We start from the raw sequence: 25230 nt of genomic DNA on the forward strand, positions 1-25230 counted from the left end.
TGCTTCGGACTATATATCTGAGAGAATATCATATAATGTAACCAATAGGCTATAGGTGAATTGCGCAAATGTTATTAAAAACGTGAGCGTTAAAACTGAACTCATTTTGAACAAATTTTCACGATACCTTCTGCAAAGAGGAAAATTCATAATTTTCAAGCGTAATGTCTGAATACTTAGGCAACAATGGGAACACTACCGCTTTAAACACGATGACTTTTTCATCAAAAAAATATTAGAATTATGTAATGCCTAATGTTAAAAAAAAGGCTAATTAAGAATAACTTACCAGAAGGCTTTGTCTTCCATGTGCAAACTGTGTTTTCCTCTTGTGGTAAACCGACTATACTGAAATGATAAACAAGAGGTTAAAACATCTACGATACATTCTTAAGGAAAGAAAATTAATTATTTGGTAATTTGGGTCCATTTTACCTGTTTTGTTGTATTTTTTCTCGGAAGCAAACTTTTCGGTCCCAAACTAAAGATTCCTGCTGCACGATGACTTCCCTTTCTGTGAGGATCAAAGAAGCCAACACACAGTTTGTTTTAAAATTAAAATACGCACCGGCTAAAGTGATTAATAATTAATGATATTTTGCTTGATTTTTGAACCTAAGAAGGAAGAGAGCCTAACGGTAGCAATCCTCTTTAGCAGCATAGTGATCGACTAAAGAAATTTAGTTCTTGTTCGTCTTAAAATTTCTGTGCTTACAAATTGATCCAAGAACTAAACGGAAATTAGTGTTTTACACTTTGTCCCCGCGCCTTTCTCAAGTCTGGGCTTAACTGTATTTTTATGAGGCTATTATTTACTCACTACTGTTTTAAACTGTCAAACCGTCAAATTAACCCCGCCAAACAATATTCTAAAATTCTATTATTATAAACTGTCAAAGATTAGCCCAAACAAGACAATTCTCTCAGACCTAATTTCTAAAATGTTTAATGTTTTAACATCAATTTTCGTTTTCAAACTTATCGTAGGTTTTGAATGTTGCCTCAAAAAATTAGTCTTTGTTAAAGTCTAGGCAATACATGAATGCTTTGTGTCAGCAATGTGTAGAAAGGGCCCCTGAGATAATAGGGAACCATTATCTTGCCAAGAACGTAAGAATGTATGCTCCACTCTTCATTCAGTTATACACGCTGAAGCAGAAGAAGATGGAATAAACTTCGGAGGAAAATATGAGGGAAATTGGCCTGAATTAACTGCTCTTCATGTAGTTGAAGGTGGGTGGTTATTTACAGCTTTCTTTCGCGAATAAAAGCATTTCATTCATCACTGGCTATCCGTTACGATTTCTTCGGCATTTCTTTAACACTGATTTTTGCCAGTTCAACGGTCGTATTTAATAACCGTTATCAGACAATAAATAACAAGGACACAGAAAAGGATCCGTATACCTTGCACATACACCTGGCTAATACTTGGGAGTGAGGGCTTATTTTTACATTCTATTGACCCATACACTAGAGATAAATTGTTGAAAGGCTTTTGATGTCTTAAGCATTAAAACCTAGGTAGATTTGAACAACTTTTAGTGCCTTCTGCACGGAGGAAATTCCATTATTTTCAAGCATTAAGTCTGAATACTGAGGCAACAATCAATTAATATGAAATAGTATCACTGGAAACATTATATATAACTCTGACTCGAATATAATCAAGATTACTTTTTTCACCAAAAACATTTGACAATTACGCAATACATGGAAGGACTTACCAGAAGGGTTTGTCTTGCTTTTGCAAACTGCGACTTCCTCTCGTGGTAAGCACTGAAAAGTAAGCTAGGACTAGTAAGAAACGTCTACATAAATCATATATTAACACATCAACCATACATTTCGTATAGCAAAAAATCAAGTATTTGATAATTTAGGGTCATTTTACCTGTTTTGTTGTTGTTTTCTTTTTCTGGGAGCAAACGCTTCAGTCTCAACCTGTGAAGTTCTGCTGCAGGATAAACTCCTTTCTGGTTGGATGAAAGTGGACGAGAGACGGTTTCTTTAATTTGAATACGCACACCTGCGTGATGAATAATTAATGATATCTTCCTTGTTTAAACCTAACAAGCGAAAAAGCCTAACTGTAGATCCACTTTAGCAGAAAAGAGATTGTTTGAAGTTATGCAGTTGTTCAGATGTTTTACAGCTTTTACCAGAGCCTGCCTTAATTTTGGGCTTTACTGTATTGTTATGAGACTATTATTTATTCACTATTGTTCTCAACTAAAAAACGTCAAATTAATTCACGTAAAACAGTATTCTTATATGACAGTTTTAAAATGCTAATATTATAACTGTCAAAGTTATTCCAAACAAGTCAATTTTCCCAGCAGGGCATATTTGCGAGGCGTACAGCGTCAAGAGTTAGCACAAAACAAGTCAATTTTCTTCAGGGACTTTATAGTATATATAATGTATAGTCTTGAACGCAAGGTTAATGTGCTCTTCAAGTCGGACAGTCGCAAAGATTTTTTGCATTCGGTATCATCCAAGATTCACGCACATTTTCGTACGCTAAACGACCTAAAGCTGGAATTTTAAAAATTTTGGCAGACCATCCGCGTACATATTTAAGGTGAACTTCAGAATTAACCTGCATAATGCCTTAATGTATATCAAACCCTCGGCTCGCGAATAATTATTTCCAGAAAGGTTTCAGAACGTTTGAAAGGAAAAAGTTTTATCAGACATGGTAATATACATTTCATTTCCACACCATTATCCTCCTATTCCGCCTGCTCTTCATGTCTTCTATTAAGTAATGAAGGTTTGAAATGGATTCCTAAGGAAAACTGTTTTAAAAAATTCACAAGACGCCCCTTCGACAGGGCCAGCGCTATGATGCGAAAAATCCAGGCCGTTAATATAATCGACAAAAAAAGGGAGAATTCAAGGCATGGCGGATTAAAATTCTGTCTAAGATTTTATATTACGTTTTTTTCTTTCCACTTTATTGAGAAGTATGGACTTTTCATTGCTATGAATGTCCGTCATGAATTCGGAATCTATTAATTTTTTTAAAAGAATAATTTCGAAAATAACGAAAGAAAATTAGCCAAATCTAAGTAATATATAAAAAAGCAAACATTTTACACTTTGTATATGTCCTATTTATCGGAGTTGGCCCACCCGACATAAAAAAAAAAAAAAAAAAAAACCGCGACTAACTCCAATACCTTTTCCAATCTTTCCTAATCCATTTATGAAATGTATGTGGCTTAATCTTTCTGGTCGTACGTTCTCAGACAACATGGTACTATACATCAAAGGACGAAAAAAAAATCTGTAATGCTTGCACATAAACCTGACCAATGCTTCGGACTATATATCTGAGAGAATATCATATAATATAACCAATAGGCTATAGGTGAATTGCGCAAATGTTATCAAAAAAGTGAGTGTTAAAATCGAACTCATTCTGAACAAATTTTGACGATGCCTTCTGCAAAGAGGAAAATTCATAATTTTCAAGCGTAATGTCTGAATACTTAGGCAACAATGGAAACACTGCCACTGGAAACACGATGACTTTTTCATCAAAAAAATATTAGAATTACGTAATACCTAATGTTAAAAAAGTACTACTTAAGAAAAACTTACCAAAAGGCTTTGCCTTCTGTGTGCAAACTGTGTCTTCCTCTTGTGGTAAACCGACTAGACTGAAATGATGAACAAGATGTTAAAACATCCGCGATACATTTTTAATGAAAGAGAGTTGATTATTTGATAATTTGGGTCCATTTTACCTGTTTTGTTGTATTTTTTCTCGGAAGGGAACTCTTCGGTCTCAAACTAAAGATTCCTGCTGCACGATAACTTCCCTTTCTGTGAGGATCAAAAGTAGACAACACACAGTTTGTTTAATTAAAATACGCATCGGCCAACGTGATTAATAATTAATGATGTTTTACTTGTTGAACCTAAGAAGGAAGAGAGCCTAACGGTAGCAATCCTCTTTAGCAGCATAGTGATTGAATAAAAAAGTTTAGTTCTTGTTCATCTTTAAAGTTCTTTGCTCACAAATTGGTCCAAGAACTAAACAGGACTAAACTGTATTTTTATGAGGCTATTATTTACTCACTACTGTTTTAAACGGTCAAACCGTCAAATTAACCAAGCCAAACAATATTCTAAAATTCTATTATTATAAATGGTCAAAGATTAGCCCAAACAAGACAATTCTCTCAGACGTAATTTCTTAAATGTTTAATGTTTTAACATCCATTTTCATTTTCAAACTTATCGTAGTTTTTGAATGTTGCCTCAAAAAATTAGTCTTTGTTAAAGTTTCAGTAGGGAATACATGAATGTTGTGTGTCAGCAATGTGTAGAAAGGGCCTGTGAGATAATAAGGGAAACATTATCTTGCCAAGAACGTAAGACTGTATGCACCAAACTTCATTCAGTTATACACGCTGAAGCAGAAGAAGATGGAATAAACTTCCCAGGAAAATACGAGAGAAATTGGCTTGAACTAATTGCTCTTCCTGTAGTTGAAGATGCGTGGTTATTGACAGCTTTTTTTTCGCGAATAAAAGCATTTCATTCATCATGCTATCCGGTACGTTTTCTTTGCCACTGATGTTTGCCAGTTCAACGGTCGTATTTAATAACCGTTATCAGACAACAAATAACAAGGACACAGAATAGGATCCGTATACCTTGCACATACACCTGGCTAATACTTGGGAATGAGGACTTATTTTCACATTCTATTAACTCATACACTACAGATAAATTGTTGAAAGGCTTTTGATGCCTTAAGCATTAAAACCGAATTAGTTTTGAACAACTTTTCGTGCCTTTTGCAAAGAGGAAATTCCATTATTTTCAAGAATTAAGTCTGAATACTTAGGTAACAATCAATTAATATGAAATAGTATCACTGGAAACACATATAACTCTGAATCGAAAATAATCAAGATTGCCTATTTCACCAAAAACATTTTACAGTCATGCAATACATGGAAGGGCTTACCAGAGGGGTTTGTCTTGCTTTTGCAAACTGCGACTTCCTCTCGTGGTAAACACTGAAAAGTAAGCCAGGACTAGTAAGAAACTGCTAGATATATTATATATGAAAACTTCAACCATACATTTCGTATAGCAGAAAATAGAGTATTTGATAACTTAGGCTCACTTTACCTGTTTTGTTCTGCTTTTTTTTTCTGGCAGCAAACGCTACAGTCTCAACCTGTGAAGTTCTGTTGCAGGATAAACTCCTTTCTGGTTGGACGAAAGTGGACGAGAGACGGTTTCTTTAATTTGAATACGCACACCTGCGTGATGAATAATTAATTATATTATCCTTGTTTAAACCTAACAAGCAAAAAAGCCTAACTGTAGATCCACTTTAGCAGAAAAGATATTGTTTGAAGTTATGTAGTTGAAGCCTGGAACTGAAGGAAATTCAGATGTTTTACAGCTTATACCAGAGCCTGCCTTAATTTTGGGCTTTACAGTATTGTTATGAGACTATTATTTATTCAGTATTGTTCTAAACTAAACAACGTCAAATTAATTCACGTAAAACAGTATTCTTATATGACATTTTTAAAATGCTAATATTATAACTGTCCAGGGTATTCCAAACAAGTCAATTTTCCCAGCAGGGCATATTTGCGAGGCGTACATCGTCAAGAGTTAGCACAAAACAAGTCAATTTTCTGTAGGGACGTAATTTCTAAATTATTGTTTGAACAACCATTTTCATTTTCATATTTATCGTAGTGTTTAAGGACGTTCGCACGAAAATTTTCCAAGATTGATTTTTTCTCTGAGACTTTTGCGACTGTGAGATGATGAGTTAGTTATGTCAGAAATGTAAAAAAAATGGGGGTTCACCGACTTCGTTTTGGAGAGAACGTGCTCTGAAGAACAACCTAAGTCTGAAAAAAAAAATCGGGTCTCGTTGGCGAATAAGGCCACAGTGTCTATAAACCCCAAAATATTCCAATTAAATCTTTGAAGTGAAATGTTCTCGGCCAAATATTGTCTAAGTGGACCTACATGTATTAATTGAATTTAGTCAGCTGGTGAGGTTCCTGAAAGAACAAGTTCGCATTTAGCGACCATAGTTTCACGCGCCTTGCGGCCGCAAGATAGCAGAATTCGATGTCCCGTAGACAGAAATCTTGAAGTTTTTTTAATTTCCCACATTGAGTTTTTTTTTCATTTTTGGACAATGTGGAGATAATTGTAAATAAAAGCTTTTTCTGGAAAGAAAAGTAGGGGTCACCGAGCTTCCAAGATCGTTAAATGTAGGCAAAGCTATAGCAATGGCCGTCTGCCCTATCATTGTTTATTTTATTACTTAGCGCGCGCTCTCATGAGTGACGTGGCGTGTGAATTTGCGTGCGCAGTAAAGATGCGGAGAAACAATTAGCGCGAACGTGCTTAAATGTTTTGTTTTCAAAACATGAGTCGTTTTTCAGTCAATTCACAATAAATTCATTATTACTTATAAAACAAGTCAGAAATTCGTTGAAAGGACCGTTTGAGAAAACAGAAAGTTAATTTACCTGTCAAGCACTAGAACAGGTATGTCTCAAACTTCATTTATCCTGATGCAAAGGAAGATGGAATAATCTTCCCAGGAAAATTCGAGACAATGGCTTGAACCAGGTGTACAGCTTTAACATTGAACATTTTGAAATTATTCCATAAATTAGACTTAAAGGAACGCGTTTGTATCGTAGGGATTATTCTTTCCTATTTGTGCTGTTCCTAATTATCATGTTATGTTAAAAATTTCATATAAACGTTTTTGTAACCTCATAACTATTTTCTTTCATTTTCATTCTTTAGAGTCGAGAATTAAAACCTTTTTGGATTTAGAACCAGGGCATTCAAATAAATCAAAAAATGGTGTGCTGTCGCACTTTGTAATAATCGTCGCTGGCTCAACTTGTATGAAGACAGAGTGACCGCATGGTTAGTGGACTTTCAATTGAGGGGTGTGGGTTCGAGCCCTGGCTCAAACCCAGAGCCAGGGCTCGAACCCAGACCGAAGGGTCTGGGTTCTAGCACAACGGCTGGGGCCGCTGTGCTGTGTTCTTGGTCACGGTGCCTCCCGCCACCCAGGAGAGTAAATAGGTGTCGGCAAATTAAGAGGGAATGTCCACTAAGACCGAGCCATATCGTAGATATGTTGCACATGATGAAAAATCGAAATTTTTCATATTCCTCCCAGCCTATGGTAAGCCTAGAAACGTGGTTGGGTTTTTTTCGTGAAATAGTTTTTAAACCCGCCAAAAAATCAAAAATTCGTGACGGTCCCACATCTGGTCAAAAACACGCAAACTTTAGTGACTCATACCTTATCATAAACTTCACTCTGTTCAATTCGCATTACAATGACACTCTAGTTTGAGCCTGGAAACTTATTGTTGAGGGGTTTATAAGTCAATTATACTTCTGAGGGTTAATTTTCAAGGTCACGACGAGCCGCTTAAAATCACTAAAATTCGCTTTTTCAAAATTCTTATTTATGCACACTTTTTCAATCGCCAAATTCGCTACCCGGTAAAACACCGAAACGCCTAAGATTCTGACATTTTGAAAAAAGAAATGTCAGTGTATAACCTGGTGTAAAAATTATTTTCGGGCTTTTCATCAGCGCTGAGTACTAACACTTAACAAGCCGTAGGCGAGTGGTTCGGCAGTAAATTTTGACAATGTTATAACGCAATTTATTATCAATAAGAGGACAGACGCATAAAAAACTGAGGTCAATTTGGTTTTTACGATAACAAGACCCCAAAATGGTCATATGCAGGGAACAAATGAAGGAAAAGACGCCGTAGTCTTGCCGTAAACAAAGATAAGTGAATTTTATTCAAAATGACGCAGACATTGTCGATAGCTTTTCTCGCTTTTTGATTAGCAACATAAAAAAGTCAATAAAATGCCATTGGTTAAAAAGTTGACAGTTCGACAGCTGAAAGTTGAACGGTTGAAAGCTTGCATAGATTAAAATTTTACCCGTCTGCACTCTTATTGATGATAAAAATGAGCCAATCAGCGCGCGAGAAATTAGACAGTTATTGTAAAGAAAAGTCGAAAGATTTAGTAAGAGCATGGTGGGTTGTTGTTGGATATGGATTATATCACATCAGTATTTTTTTTTCTGCTTGAAATCATTGCGTGAAAGGTTGTTTTTTGCAGAACTCCGACGCTGAAACATAAGACCACAAAATAACGTAAAAGAATGACTGGAAATGTAAAGAAACAGTTCGTAGCAAGAAGTGTGATATGCATTGAAAAACTCACGATTGTAGTGGAAAGTGAATTTGTTTAAAACGAATAAGCACCCTTTTTGTTTCCGTAGTTAAAATCATTGAAGGCGAAACTTCTGTGCAAATTGTGTTGCAGATGGGATAAAATGAAACGTTATTGCGGCTGTATAGGCCCTAGTCCATTGCTTGACTTATTTGCATCGCCTATGATTGAATTGTGCGATATATTTTCGTTAGATAACCATTCAATCTGTGCAGTTTTCGTGCAATTTCTGGCGCTGCGATATTTTACGGGTGACGTTTGGATTCCTTTAAAATTTTCCGTATCGCCTTCCGTGTGAAGGGTCGAAGAAGTACGTTCTCATAGCTTTAAAATAAAAGTTGCCATTTTGTTTGAACGTAACGTTATTTTTGTAACCTAGCGGTGTAAACCAAGCTATCGATTAGGTGCCTTGTGTCACGCGCCACGCGAGAGGAGACAAAAGTGATAAGATTGTCTCGTATTGAGTGTACAAAGAACCAACAAATATTTCCCCTTTTATGTCATTTCATTGCTAAAAAATATATTTACAAGACGGAGGGAGACATTTCATGGCGTGAATATTCAATCTTTCAGCTTTTTGAGACTGTATTATCTCTATAACGAGATGAATCCACAGTGGCATGGTTTGTTTTCGTATCATACTTATGTAGCTCATAAAGGTTTGAAGCATTTTTCAGAATTTCTCCTTCGATGGATCAAGATTAGTTTTTAGTTGCAAAGTCTAAATACGAACCTAGTGGCTCATTAGGCCGGAACCTATCCTGGTTTCTACTGCATGAAGCGACTAGGGGTATTTCTACTCCCCTCTGGATGGGATGTCACTCCATCGCAGGGTTACCCCCAGCGGGAGGTTCGATGGTATCTTCAGTGATCGGTAGGAATAAAAAGGAAATTTTCCACCGCCTTTACTATCATATCTTTTATTCACAGTAAATGGTTTGAACCCAGGAGTATCAGTAGTTCGTATAGTGTGATCGTCCAGGTGAGTGTAGTTCTGAAAAGAAGTGTTGTTGGTGACTGACGTTTCGACAACCTGAGCGGAAGTCATCTTCAGAGTCAAGTGAATGGTGTCTGTCAGTCGATGATGTTATAAGTCTGGTCCGTTGAACGTGATTGGTCAGTATAGCCATGATGGTATTGGCTGGACGACTCGTGTAAAGTTTGTCATTAGCCATTGGTGGGTTTCGATCCGTCTATTGTTAGTCAAATAGGTCGGTTTTTTGTCCGTGCATTGTTAAGTCGGTCTGTTAGAAGTCCGTTTGTCGGTTTCGTTTCTGTCATGGATAAGTCGTTTGTAAGGCGCCGGTAGTTGTTGACATCTGTTAAGAGGCGCTTGTTCTAGGTTAGTGTATCAGCTTTCCAGAGTCAGTCGTTGAAAATAGTTTGTACTGTAGGTTAAGCACTGAGCAGAGTCCCAGTCAATGCTGTGGTTTGTCAGTTGATGATGTACAGCAATGTGATTGTTGGCATCACCATTTCTCGTGGCTCGTTTGTGTTCAGTCAGTCTCGTGTTAAGGTTTCTGCCAGTCTCACCAATGTAGGAAGCCTGGCAGTCGGAGCATTTGATCTTGTAAACTGCTCCCTGTCTGTCGTTAGGTTCGTCTCTGTCTTTCACGTTGGTCAGTAAGTGTCGTAACGTCGTTGTAGGTTTGTGGGCTACACGAATGTTGTAGGGCTGTAGGATCCGTGAGATGGTCTCAGAAGTGCCCTTAATGTAAGGTATAGACACTGTAGTAACAGGGGTATCCGGTCGTTTCGCCAACGAGTCGTTTCGCCAACGTCTCGTTCGCCAACGTCTTAGGTCGATTCGCCAACGTCCTAAGTCGCTTCGCCAACGTCCTACCAGTCAATTCGCCAACGTCTAAATAAAAGTTTACCTTCACTTGTGTGTGTTGTCATTTATTTCATTCCCTTACCTAGAGTTATTTTCCATGCAAGAGCACCTCATTATTTACGACGACAGTATTGACAAAACCAAGCCGATCCGGATCAATAATGATCTTGAAGGTTGGCATAACGCACTCAATCGCCGAGCGGGGGAACAATGCGGTTTGCCGTTGTATTTATTAATCGATTTGCTTGATAGGGAGGCAAAACTTACAGCCGTGACAATCAGGCTTGTATCAGACAATAAACTTAAACGAATTCAACGTAGTGTCACTAGGAATATCCAGGCTAAGCTATTTGCAAGCTGGGAAAAGTACGAGAACAACGAAAAGACTGCCGCCCAGCTACTCAAGACTTGTTCTCACCTTAACGGACCAGCTCGTGCGAACTAGAACTTCTCTGTAAATAGGATAAATTAATTGGTTTCGGATAAATATAGGTTTTAATCAGGTTTTGTAAATAGGTTTCATAGGATTTTTGTGCTTGTAAATATACTATATACTGTAATTAAATTGCTGTTGTTATTTACTTGACGTTCCATTTTATTTCTAACTCGATTATAAGGCTGGAAAATGAAAACAAACTCTGTTTGCTTTTGAAGAAGGAAAAGATATAATGTTAATTTACATCGTAATGCATTATCCGCGAATTGGAAGCCATCAAACTTTTGGAAGCCATCGGACTTTGGTATTCAACAGTCAATTTTCACCGTGAAAATTACCGCGATGTAGCACCCACGAGCCGGCTTGTGAAACTATCCGAAACATGCAAATTGATCTACAGTCAGTCAAGCGAAACTGGCAGTGACTTAAAATTTCTTGACCCAAGGATCACCCAAGGATCAGGATTGCATTCCAAACATCAATAAGCAGCTTTTTTTTTTTTTCGTTAGTACTGGATATATGACGTTGGTGAATTGACCGGTAGGACGTTGGCGAAACGACTTAAGACGTTGGCGAATCGACCTAAGATGTTGGCGAACGAGTCGTTGGCGAAACGACTCGTTGGCGAAACGACCGCAATTCGTAACAGGTGTAGGGTTCCTGTTCGTAGCGTCAGCTTCAGTAGGTCGGTAAATGTTTCGTCTAATAAAGTCAGCGTTGTAGTTGTTTTTGTGAAAAACGCGTTCAAGGTATCTGTTTTCGTCACGTAAGCTCAGGTCCGGTGTGTCACAAACTAGTTGCGCTCGTCTCGTCAAAGTCTTTAAAGTCGTGGCTTTGTGTGAAGTCGGGTTGTAGGATGATTCGTCAAGTAATCTGTCGGTATGCGTCGGTTTTCTGTACACTGTCGTTCGTAGTTCGTTGTCGTCGCGGCTTACCAAACAGTCTAGAAAAGGAAGTTTTCCATTTTCTTCGATCTCTTTAGTAAACTGGATGTCGGCGTTCTGTTCGTTTAGGTAGTCGTGAAAATCGTCAATTTCTTCTTTAAGAACGGCGGTAAAGGTGTCGTCAACGTAGCGTAACCAAGGCGGTATCGTTTGTCGGCAAGTTGCAAGGGCGCGTTCCTCCACGTGTTGCATTACAATTTCTGCGACAACAACAGAACCAGGCGACCCCATTGCTGTTCCATGCAACTGTTTGTAGTGTTTACCGTTGTACTGAAAGTAAGTCGATGTAAGGCAAAGGTTCAGTAAGTCCATGATGTCTTCTGTCGGTAACGGTAGTTTAACAGTAGATTGTTGTATAGCGGTCTCGGTACACTGTAATGCCAATTGAAGTGGAATACTGGTGAACAGTGATTTCACATCAAAAGACACAAATTTGTAGTCGTCAGGTATCTGTACTGTCTTAATAGCGTCAATAAAGTTCTCCGTAGATTGTAGTTTGCGTCTTGATTTGTCAGTAAGGGGTTGCAGTATGGTCGTCAAGTACTTAGACAGTTGATACGTAGGGGACCCACAGAATGACACTATAGGTCGCATCGGGATACCAGGTTTGTGCAGTTTCGGTAGTCCGTAAAGCTTCGGTGGTCGAGGTACTGAGCACCTCAGTCGATAGTAGCGTTGAGTGTCAATAGCGTCAGTCTTTTTAAGCGTAAGTATTTTGCCGTTAAGTTTACGTTGAAGTGCTGGCGTCGGGTCGCGTTTAAGTTCTTCGTAAGTTTGTTTGTCGTTAACAAGTGTGTCCATTTTGTCACAGCAGTCAGTCTTGTTCATAACAACAGTGACACGTCCTTTGTCGGCTGATAGTATGACAATGTTGTTATCGTTTTTCAGTCGTTTCAGTGCTTGTTGTTCGTCTTTTGTCAAGTTATTGTCAGGTATAGAGGCTGATTGTACCGTGGAAGCAATTCTGCTTCTGATGTTATCCTTGGCAGATTCTGATAAGTCTCGCTGACGAGACAGAACCGCCTCAACACTAGATACAATAGACTCGGTCGGTATCCGTTTAGGCGTCACTGAGTGTTTTAGTCCGTAGGACAGTACGTGAGTCTCGGTTTTATCTAAGTGACGGGAAGAAATATTCCTGACCCAGTTATCGTCAGTTTTCGGTCGTTTTCTGTCTTTATTGCGTTGATAAGTCTTTATTAAGTTTTGTCAGTTTTCGTTCTTGTTCAGTACGAACGCGGTCTGTGGTTTTGTTTTGTTTCATAAAGTTTCTGTTGTCCAATGGAGTGGATCTTTCTGCGAGGGACTTCTCCGGTCAAACGCCGTTTCTCCACGCTTGCCGAGGTAACACGCGAGAGGTTCTCGAGTTTCTGGCGAGGAGGGGAGCTCGTATTCATGATATTAACGACGACGGCCAACATGGTGTGTATCATGCGGCGCGATGTAACTCGCGCGTGGTATTCAAGCTGCTGTTTCAGGAACTACAGGCAGATATTCATATTAAAGACTGGAAAAACCGATTTCCAATTCATCACGCTGCGGCTACAGGCAGGACTGAGAACGTTCTGTTCTACTTCAGAACCGTAGCTGCTTAAATTCGAAGACACGAGTCATAAGAGACAGAGGGTTTGATGAGTTGGAAAATAATCACGGTGGAATGACACCTGTACATTACGCCGCGCAAAATGGTTATGCTAATATTGTGAGACTTCTCGAACAACATGGCGCCGATATTGATGGTGTTACTAATTGTGCGCGTTCCGTGTTCATGTTAGCCGCGGAAAATGGCCATAAAGATGTCCTAGTTTAGCATAAACGAGAGTTCATTAAGTACGCCAAACGAAAAACGCGTTGAATCATCCAATCGCGCGAGTTCGTATAAAAATCAATTCACTCGGATAAATGAATGTGATGTAAATCACAGTTCAGAAACGTTCAGCGCATAATCCTTAGGAGGCTTCGTTGTTTTCAGAAGATCCTGAAAAAATTATTTGTCGTCAAGGGAAATGTCAACAAAATTTCCTGAAGCACACTAGTTCGGTCAGTGGCAAATAACAACAACAACAACAACAACAACAACAACATGGAATACAACAACATTCCCTTTGAAGTCAAATGTGGGTTGGTTAAGATGGCTGAACATCAACCGAATTTTTTTTGCGTGTTTAAGGGACACTATCTCGGTTGTCACCTCGTGTTGTAACGTAAAATCGCCTTATAATCTTCCAGTAGAACGAAAAACAAAACAAAAAGGCCAAAGTTGGCAAAGCAAAGAAATAATCGATTAAATAGAAAACAAAAAGTGAATGAAAGATTCCAAATAAACAAAAAATGTTCACACTTGCGTTGCTCAGATGTTTCTTTGGAAGATAATAAAAAATGCGAGTAAGGCTGCTTTGGCGGCCCACTGGCCAAAATCGTAGTTCGTAACAGAATGTGGCTTAATTAAGTACAACAACAATTTTATTTGTACTCAATATTTATACATAAGTTAAGCTAATAAGCGAAAAATTAAAAAGTATCGTTTGCTCAAAATAACCATAAGGCTGGAAATACAGGGCAGTTGTCAATAGCAACGTAGTCGTTAGCTACAATGCTGTCATGATTGGAAATTACACAATTATTTGGTCAAGTTTTTACATTTTTTCAGTCCGTACCAGGATCAATTTAATTATTTACAAATGTGGTTATGTCTGCAAAGATCCTACTAAAAGCTTAATGAGGTCGAACAATTCCTGGAGTACAGTGGACAAGTTAGAATACATACTCTGGACGAACTAGTGGAAATCCAAATCAAATTTTTTTTACAAAGCATATTTTGTTTGTTACTTAAAGGAAATCATTCTTTGTTTTCAGTCGGTTACAATATGTACAATGAAAGTTTTAATATGGTCTCAGTTCGATTTTTTTTTCATTCACTCAACGATGTCGGGAATGCTAACTGGTCGCTCGTTATTCACGGTTTAAGAGTTCGATTGAATGACTCATTCGAAGTTGCTGTAACATTTACTATGGGATCCGAACTGAGTTCTGAACACCCATCTCATCCATGATCAACTCAAATTTCTCTTCCTGCTCGGCCTCCCTGGAATATTCTTGGAGTATACTGGCCAAGCGCTGGAACAGATCTTTCTTGGTCGCCTGTAATCTTCTCAGTTGAGAAACGTACTTTCTTTTCCTTCTTATTAAGATGGCAGCGATGCTCATTCCTTGCACGCCTCAGATATACAATAGTATTACTGATTTGATCAAAGAAGGACTTTTTTCTCGAGTTGTTTTGCTTCGCATTTCCTGATGCTTCGATCTTTTATTTCCTGGAGGCTTCAATTTGCTGGCTGATTACATCAAAGTTAATTGCTCTACTGTTCCTGGATTTAACTTCGGGAGTTTCATGTTCTGTTTTCCTAGACCGAGCTAACGTTTCCTCGAGTTTCCGTTGGCGTAAACTATTGCTTATCTTATCATAAAATTGATGGCGTTGGTTTGTTTTCTTCCAGCTGCATTCGTCCACGCTTGGGTCGTAAAGTGGGCTTTCCTTTACAGTGTTCTTTGCTTCTGCAAGTGCGTCGTTCAGTATGACGATGAAGTTCATCGCCAAAACGGTAGTACTCAGCAGAATCATGGCTGCGAAAACTCTTCCGAACATTTTGTTGGTGAGCTCTAACTGATTGACCGGCCTTGCTTTCACTCGACCCAGAGTCAACTGTACTTGGAAGAAACTAGCTTTTAGAAACGATGAATAGCGCTCAAATCCAGCTCCGAAAATCAGAATACCAAAGTGCAAGAAGGCAATGAAAAGAATTAAGAAAATAACACTGAAAGATGCGAGATGTCTCGCACTGTTCTTCAATGTTATGGAAAACACAGCAACGTGTCTATTGAATCTTATCAGGCGCAAGAGTTTCACAGAAATGGAAACAAACCAAGAACGACATTACCTACTTCGTGCCAAACCAGAGCTTCTTGGAAACTCACATGACCATCCACGTTTTCTTGTAATTTTCTGATGACCAAAGACACTTTTTCCGATTGTACCACATACATAATAATAGCTAGCACGGAGGAAAACACTTGATACCGTTCTATCCAGCTCCAGAAGGATTTAAAATACCGGAAACCTCGCTTGCAAAGCTTGTAACTTATTAACGAGCATATTTCTGCATACAACCTGAGACAATCAGATTTTTCTACTCCTAGATACAACACTGTTACTTATGGGAAGCACTCTTTGCGTGATGTAGGACCCAAATTATGGGGCAAACTGTCTATGGCTGACAGATCAACCAAGACACTGCAGGCTTTTACAAACTAAATTCGCAAAAGGGATATAACTCGCTTAATGGACACCGGCTGTAAGGGCTGCATCGTATGCTGCACATAATGCCCTTCAAGTCATTTATTTTTTTATTGTATTAATATTAGTATTAGTATAGTTTTGTAGCAGTGTCCCCTAATTAGTATGGTGTTTTTATTCCCAGGCTATAAGGTTTTTTTGACACTTTAATAAAGTTCTCACTCACACTACCCTCTCGTCCAAGGTACCACAGCACGAAGATGATAAATAAAAGAACACAGATCATATACAACTGTTTAGCGGCGGTCTGAGTGTAGGGCAAAGAGAGAACATCGATTCTCTTGAACGTTGCCGTGTGTCCTGACGCCCCAACTTCGTAGAAATACGTTGCAATAGCTAAAACATTTACTGACGGGTTGAAGGCTGAGAATTCCACAATAACAGCTCTGCTTTGTCTGTCCAGCCAGTCATTAGTTTTTAAATTCTTAATAATGCTAACACCTGTTGCGTTCTCGTATCCTAAGTTAGCCAAGAATCCTCCACCAGGGTAAAGTGAGAATTGTCCCCACTTGGGCACAGTTTCACTCTCCCCCGGATTCTGGTATCGCCAGGGCTTCGGGCCAAGTCGAAGTAGCTCCTCGTGACTCGAAGAGTTGTCGGTGGGCTTCCAGGTTGGTTTACTATAGGGGGTTCTATCTTCATTTTCTAGCCCGTATCCGTCGTAGCACACCGGAAATATTCTCGTCATATAGTCAACTTTACAGGATGCTGAAATGTTTACAAAACCATTATTAGAAAATAGCTGTTCATGCCTTAAAGAAGGCTCTGTTCTATTGCAAAGAGGTTAATCAGAACATACTAGCTAATGCTACAATCAGAATTAATCTACTTTGACAAATTTCCAAGTAGATGTAACTCATAGACTGCTTTTCTCACACTTCAAGGGTCCAACAACATGTTGAAGGAACAAGTATATTTGCTTTTGGACAATTTTAGTTAAAGCAATAGTAAACGCGACAGACCGAATTCAATAATAGTTCTATTATTAGATGTTTTGGTGTGTAGTATCGCTTAATATTTTTACTCGTTGTTTGTATTTTGACGAGCCCGTAGCGACACTACCCACCAAAACATCTAATAAGATATATTTATAATCCATCACGTATTTTGACTCGCGCGCGACTGGTCTAAACGCGCTGAATACTCGTCCCAGTAAAAACTGGGGAATATCCGAGTGATATTCTCCAATTTTCAAATCCGCGCGTGTTGCGAAAAATATTTGAAGGATAATAAACACAATAGCTTTCATTTGGCCCGAAAATATTCTCCGATATTTGCCCCTGGACATTATCTATTCCTCAAAGCTCACAGTGTTCCTCAAACTACACTCTCGGAGAACCGTTCGCTTCTCGGAACAGATAATGTCCAAGGACAAATATCCGAGGGTATTTCCGCGCCAAATGGAGGCTATTGTTTATCTGTCGTCAGCTCACAGAATAGTGACTGAAGTAGCTCAATCACGGTATTTAAAGTAGTTTTGGCCACATGTAAAATTACCTTTAAATTGAAAGAAACCGGATACTAGTAGCTTATTAAAGTAGAGAAACACCAAAGAGTTAATAATAAACAGTAAAGGAACAAGGATGGTAAAGGATGAAAAAGATTAAAACGGATTACAAAGGACGCACTTAAAATATTTAGGCAAAACTTGTCAAGATGCACAAGCCGAGACGTAACTCCTTTAAGACCGCCATGGATTAGCCATTATCTGAGCCTCTGTATGCAATTTCTTACGGACATAATTAAAGTGGCGATTATTGCCATTGCAAAACATTGTGCTTTGAGACTAAAACTTACTCGGTTAACTCTTAGTTGCCGGGCTCGAGCCATCACAACAAGGATTGAGTGCTTGTCTCCAATGTACACTGTTTGATTCTCTTGTTGGCCATTGTACCGTCGGCCAGCAAACACACCTGGGATAAAAGCGTCATTTAACAAGCTCCAGAACTTCTCCTTATCGTTAACCTATCATAGAGAAAAGAGAATGAGTAAAACAAAATGGACCCGTGAATACCGTAAATCCTCGAATTAATGCCCCCCCTCCCACCCCTCGAATAAGCGCCCCCTTCCAATAAGCGCCCCTCCTATCGGCCGAAATTTAAAATAAGCGCACCCCTCGAATAATCGCCCCCCTCCCCTCCCCCGCATTTTGTGGCCGAGTAATGAGACAACAAAGGATGTATAGTTTTCGTCATGCAGAGCTTAGATTTGTACATTGTTTCAGTTTGTGAACACGTTAAGTGAACACGTTGAACACGTTAAGTACTAACGGTGCCGCGATTTAAACTTTAGCATCAGCTTTTTATGTCAATAAACAGCTTATGTTGTTGTTTACGCGCAGATGATGTATTAAAAAAAATGATTATGCAGGCCACGATTTGGGAAAAATTAAATCAGCGCCCCCATCCGCCCCCCCTCCCCCCCTCCCCCCCCCCTCGAATAAGCGCGCCCCGTCTTCTCCTAAATTTGAAATAAGCGCCCTGGGCGCTGATTTGAGGATTTACGGTATACGAATGTTATTGAACTAACACGAGGTCCATACTGGGGTAATATTTCACTTGCTCCTTTCTTCCCCCAAGGTTATGGACCCAGCCGAAATCACTTCCATTCCGCATGTCTTGTGACGCCACGTTCTAAGCACTAAAATAGGTTGGACTCATTCTCAGGGTGCGTTCGACTGACCTTATTCCAGAATAAAAATATCACTATTAATTCCGCATTAATCCAAATAGCCAGTTACTTTTCAATGCTCAATTGAAAACCTCTCTAACAGCATAGACCGGTTTCCAATGGAATATCGTAAAACCAAAACTAAAGTAATCACTTAAGCCAGTCACAAAGGACACAGACCAACGAACCAATCGATAATCGAAGTAAATACATGAAGCTAACGCGACGCGCGGGAAAACGTATGCGAGCGAGTCTCGATTGCTTGTGTATGACAAAATGGCGCATGATACGACAAAACCAATTTACTTTTCGACATTCAATTAAAAACCACTCTAACTTAGTTGAATTAATTGAAGAACATTTCGCTTTGGTTTTAAACATCATGCCTACTGTTCGTACTGCTCGTTTTGTAAAATATGTTGAACTGAAAAGCTCAACAAATGAAAAACCAAACGAATCCACATGAAAACTCAGTTTGGAGTTAAACCAGACTTGCTTCATTGTTGACAGTACTTACCTTTTCAAAGTTTGGTAACCCATCCCGGATGGACTTTGTCATGTGATATTGGTAACTATTCCGGTTGCCATAACACAAGACCATCACCATGAAGATGAACAGGACGTAAACGACAAGCTCGAATTAATAATCGACAAGTTCTTTTTCTTTAGCTGTTGTTTCCTCATGTCTTCCACTTCAGATAGCTTCATTTTCCACAGTCGCTGTTGTGAGGGGCTACTTTTAGCTGCTTCGTGGCTTTGGCGTCCTTCAGATCTACTCTTTTTCCATTTGACAATGGCGGCGAGGAATATCGCTATGAATAACACTTTAGCAGGCTCTATAATTGTCACATCCTTCCCCAGTGATACAAGCACTGACGTCAGCCACTGCTCGCTGGTGCTCTTTCCCCAAATCAAGTTGTAGAACATGGTAAACGAAGCAGAAACAACACAAGAACTAAACAAGAAGAACCAGGCCATGTAGGTAAGCCACTTTGCTTTACGACAACACAGAGTCTCACTTGCTCCTTTCTGAAAAAGGAATACCGTCACAATGTTTATGGGTGCAACGATAAGTGCACTTTTAAAAGTGATAATGATTTGGGCCCACGAGAATTTCAGGGGTCCTACTTGTAGGACTTGCTCAGATTTACCTTCCAACTTATAGAACATCGCGTTAGCAAACATGGCTGTAAGCAGCAGTGACAGGTAGCACGACGTTCGCTGTACTCTTGTAAAGCGGCTTCTCCTCGGCTTCGCTAGAACTGAAACCCAAAGATGGGTTTCAGTCAGACCTCTCCACCAACGCTTCAGCATCTCGTGTCTAAAAGTGTCCTCATTTGGCGCCTGTTCAATGATTCGCTCAATTCGACCGTCTTCTCGCTCCAGAGCAAGCCACTGGCTGCTGGTAAATGCCCAAGCGTGATTCACCTGTTCGTCAATGACAACGATTTCTTCTAGAAACCAGGAAGGGCTCTCTCACCAGAGTTGTCATGACCAATTCGCAATGCCTGAATCGCGCCAAGAGACTGACTAAGATTAAGAACAAGCACATCTGTGTTTCCACGAGTAAAGAGAAAATTATCCACGCCAGGCTCGTCTAAGTTGAGCTGAACAATTCCGCTGCTTCCTTCACTACCGTATATCTCCGTGGCAACCTTAGCTGTTGTACCTGAATTTCTCCACACGCCCGCGGAAATGATTATCTGATAGATGTGTGGGCAGTTTGCCGTGGAGGGTAGATGCACTGGCAGACTAGTCTAGGAATCAAAGTGGATTTCATTTATTAATGTACTGTGAGATACTAGACCCGAAGTAAGCTAAGATCATGATAATAACGAATAAACTGGAACCCCGTTAAGGTTACAGTATACCTTCAGGGGTGTCTCGCGCGCAAGCGATGTAGCGCGTGCAGTTTAAGCTGTAGATACCTAAACCCCTATATCAAATTAAAGCTTATGGAGCTGGCTATCAAACTATACCAAGAATTTTGAAAGAAAATGAATTGTCGAATTTTTCACGGCCACTAAATGCGAGCGCCCGAATCACCTTTCGAAAGCTACAAGTCAAAGCGTATTTCGTTTTTCGCCAATTTAATTTTTTCCTCGGTTTCAGGGCCCAAAGCGCTTAAAAACTGTGTCTGCGTTTTGGCATATTCAATTGCAGTAAAAAGTTACAAAACATTTTCGAAATAGGATTAAAAAAATGTGGAGGGATCGTACAAAAATCGCTCTCGAAGAAAAAGTATTTCGAAATTAACAATTCCCAGACATGCTTTTGTAGTTTATATGTTAAACTAGCCACTGTCCAAATTTAAGAGCAATTGAACAAATTCCCTTTGAGTTATAACTCTTTAAAGTGTTTGCTTCAAGTGAAAAAATTTATTCGAGAAAACAGCGCTAAGAAAAATTTTCTGCTTCGCAAACAAGCTCCGCCCACAAACGCCTTCAACTGGGTTCTCAGATAACTAAGCCAATCAGTGCAAGGAAAGTTTACTACCGTTAACCTCCTGGTGAAATTTACGCGCGAATCTCTAAAAAACTCTTGTGTTTCGCAATGCGCTCAAGGAACCGAAGGCAGAGAGATAATTTTTCTGTAGCTCGGTTTTTCTTGAAGCTGGTCTGGCAAAATGGGGAAGACTAAAAAGGATACGAACGCTAGGGTGGCTGAGCGAAGGAAACAAACAAAAGACAGCACGGAGAGCAACTGGCAACTGTGCATGGATAATATTTCAAATGGTCTCAATGAGTCCGACGATTCGTCGATATCGGACTCATCAGAAGAGTCTCTGTCAGCATCCCTGTTATTGCTGTCAAGTTCCGAAATTTTTACAGAACCTTTCTTTTCTCTTACCACGAATATTTGCCCGCCTTATACGATAACTATAGCTTCATCCGCGTGGCGAACTTTCGCTTCTTCACTCATTGATGTATTTTCATTCGTTCTTCGCTGTTTTCGCTTTTTCGAACCGGTCCATGGTTTAAACGTGGTCTATGTTTACTTATAACTTAATAGAGACACGCCTAATATCAAAAATGCTGGGTAGTCAGATCAACAATGCTGATCAACTGAGTAGTCAATTCGTGACATCCATATAGGTAATTCCCGCGAAAATCGTCTCGGTTGATTGCATACGCGCCATAGGGCTGTCAATCAAGAGGTAAACTTTTACTTCCGGTGAAAACGTAAAACCGCCATTTCTCCGCCAATATTTAGCCTTTTTCAAATTTTTTTTTCAGAAATTAGAGATTATTCTTCGACCTCTATTTTGACCCAAAAATCCAAATTTGAAGAAAATTGCCGACCCGAAGGTATACTGTAACCTTAAAACGGTCACCAACGGACCATGAAAATTTCACAGCATTAATGGGATCTATTTTAAGTGACATCTTTGTGAAGGAAATTGTGTTTGATTTGTTAACGACAGAGGTCAATGACATGTTACAGGCATTTGAATAAACAAGAGAATCGCTCAATATTTTTTCTTTTGTTTAACTAAACAAAAAAAAAAAAAACAAAAAAAGCAAATGCGTATTTAGTTGGTTGTAAGTTGGGATTTCAGAACGTAATCGTTGGCCGTATTAACATGGTGGCCGCATGGACGGGTTTTCTTATGAGAAATATGTACGGGCGTTTCGGCAGGACAAAAACACCCTTTTTTCACAAGCTGCATTTGTATGAATTCCAAAATTGTTGAACTGAAATTGTTGGATTCCAGGGTAGAACCCGGCAAGTTTGTAGAATGTTCAAAACAGCGGATTTTATAGTTGAACCCAACATTAATTCTTATAAATCGATATGGTTAAACTTCCTGTAATAAGTCATGTTGTAACTTAGTTCATATGTAGGGCCATAAGGAAGACTACAGCCTTGACTGTAATTATACACTCTATTGAAAGAAATTGTTCTCATCAATGCTTACATTTCTGGCGTCTTTTTTATCCGCTTTTCTGACGATAAGCAGCACGACAATATAACGCAGGAGAACTACAGAGATCGTCACAATAACTGCAACGTTTCCAGTTTCTTGGAGATTCTTGAACTCCACTGAGACCTTGTCAAAATCAATGGGATTTGGTTTAATCAAAAGAGATCCTCCAAATGAAGTCAGATGATTACAGGAGCAATTAATAAATCCGTTGTATGTTGCTGATAAAACCTGGTAAAAAATAAACGGAAAAAGAAAACGAAATTAAATTAAATCATTTAAAATTCTCCACATTATCATTTGTAGTACGTAGACTAGCAAAAGCTGATCAAGTTGCTTGTAAAACGTCCTATCAAAATTATTTTTTTCTCTGCCAGTCTGTTAAAAATTTCATCATAAAAAGAATTTCACCACAGGCTTGAAATAATTACTTCATTTCGGATTGGTTCATAGAAGGAAAATTTGTCGTAAGCAAGCACTAGAGTGCTACAGCCTACGTCAAATTACGAAAATTATTAAACGCACTGGACAGTTGGCGCGGATTACTCTTTCATATCAGAAATGAAAAATGAGACCTGACTGAAGAACGTTTATACCACTTACCCGACAGCCCTCTGCTATCCACTTTTCCCTCTCCTTTGACCAGAAGACACAGCTCCCAAGGGCTACCCTCAGAGTATAGTTTTGATCCGATTTAGAATCATGTACTGGCACCACAGGCACATTTTCGTCCTGAGGGGTAGTGGGAGGGGGTCCTTGACCTCGACACATGAACGCTTTTGTCGTCTATTTCTGAAACATGATCTTTTCTCCCTCTTGTGAGAGTTTGTTCCACTTCTGTTATAGCCTTGCACTCCAAGAAAGCACTTCCCTGGTCGCTCGGCAAGAGTTTCTATTGGACTCGTTAGCTGGGAACATTTAGTTTTGCCATCCTTTCTGCCATGCGCACCTGGTGACCAAACACACTTTTCGCTCTTCGAGACAGTGGCATAGAGGTCATGCTCTTGGGTGGTTGGCCGCTGACCATATCGCAAGTACACAAACAGATTTGTATTTGCCTCAGTAGGCGTGATTTCCAGCATTATCAGGGTATTTTCGTACTCAACATCAATTACATGAAAACGCAGATAATCATTTTGGGTGAAATACTGCCCATTTTCGAAGGAGACCGTCTGGTTTTGTAATGTGCAACGATGATAACGTTGTTTGAGAGATTTGATACTTTGATCAGCTTGCGTGTGTTATCTTTTAAGTCCAGAGCTAAGACATCAGAGTTGACTCTTTGCTTAGCACTGTACCAGGTGTAAGGATTGAATGGGATTGATAGCATCTGCAAAAAGGACAAAAACTTTCATCAGCTGTCCGGCATTAATAACGTTAAAAGTGTGTGTCCGGTGGTAATCAGTCCGGACAGCGGCGCGCCTTTCCTTTTAGGTTTCAAGGCTTGTAAGCTACTTTCTCTGACATTTGCCTTGCTAAAAAGGACTTAGACTGAAATGATTTGAGTAGCCTAGGGTTTTCTGTTGGCTAGAAGTCGGTTAAATGTGTATCGTGGAAATCTACTATAAGGATATTATCTCCTTTCACAATTTTCCATCAACAAAACAAGGACACGAATGAAAGCGAACGAAGACCAAGAGTTTTGTTTTTGTGGAAGCCCTGAAAAGAGCCGTTTGGAATGTCTTAACAATGGAGCGTTTGAATTTTTTTCTTGAATTTTTCTTTGGAGGTGTTTCTCTAGTACGTCTATGTTGCTTACCATCTTATTTACGTGGCTTTTGAATTCATGGAAGGCTTGCAGTGTAGGCTGCAAGTCTGCTGTGGCCAAAACAAGACTATCTCGAAGGACGTCTGGCAATGCCTCGTGCTGGCATGTTCTTTGGACGTCACGTGTACGTGGAGACGCTCGTCTCGAATACAGGATAGCTTTTGTAACGGTCGTCCAAACGGCCCATGTCTAGGTTACTGATCAGTTTTAGATTTACTAGGTTGAGACTGTTGATAGAGTTCACACCTCAGTATGCAAGCTTTCAATATCTTTGTGAACGTTTTAGTTTTTCACACATTTTGAATGCGTTTGCATCCCGATTTCAACACTCCCGCATTCGGGTATTGTGTATTTTTTTCAGGCAAGTATCGAATAAGCATTCTCGCAGTCCATTTGATTATTGAAACTTGTTTATTCGATGACTCGTATTCACAACTAACTCAATCATAAAAGCACTTGCGATATATATTATATTAAAAGTCTCGTGATCAACTGTCAATCATAAATGTCATTTGAACTCTGTACAAACAAAATATAAAAAAAAAACCCATGTGGGCTAATAAGTTTCACGACAAGAAGGTCACCGCGCCCTTAAGTCCGAAGGTGCCCGTACGCCCACAGGCAGACTACCTTATGTGTTCGTGGTTAATAATTGTTTACAGAAACGAAGAGAATCTATGAAGGTTATGAATAATGCTTTGGAAATTGCATATCTAAATTACATCTCGGTCTGTATATGCCAATGAAGTTAAATGAAACGTTAATCGACTCATGTGTGGTGTTTTTTCGCCTTCCTGGGCCGTCTGAAGGGTCCTTTTACGAAATTACTTTTGGTCGGTTACCGGTAAGACAAGAGATCTCTCTTGTCTTCTCTTGTACGCCTATGGATATGAATACCGCAGCAGAAGATTCAACTCACAAGTTCCCTCAACTTACGCTTTCAGGTGTAAAATAGAGTGGAAACAAGAAATAACTACTTCATACAGGTCACTTAGACGCGATTTTGCCCG

General features: G+C 39.3%; 1 protein-coding gene and 1 pseudogene across 1 annotated transcript in view; both read right to left on the reverse strand.

The window, feature by feature from the left end:
- The window catches only part of LOC145486721 (uncharacterized), a 48897-nt gene extending 27047 nt beyond the window's left edge, over positions 1 to 21850 (reverse strand). The window contains exon 1 of the mRNA XM_081465435.1: positions 21613 to 21850. The gene's annotated coding sequence lies outside the window, so the exon portion shown is untranslated. The remainder of the gene's footprint in view (positions 1 to 21612) is intronic.
- On the reverse strand, positions 14513 to 23971 carry LOC145486910 (polycystin-1-like protein 2; annotated as a pseudogene).
- Between the last annotated feature and the right edge of the window lie 1259 nt (positions 23972 to 25230).

The sequence above is a fragment of the Orbicella franksi genome, chromosome 5, assembly GCF_964199315.1.
Source record: "Orbicella franksi chromosome 5, jaOrbFran1.1, whole genome shotgun sequence".
Lineage (NCBI taxonomy): Eukaryota > Metazoa > Cnidaria > Anthozoa > Scleractinia > Merulinidae > Orbicella > Orbicella franksi.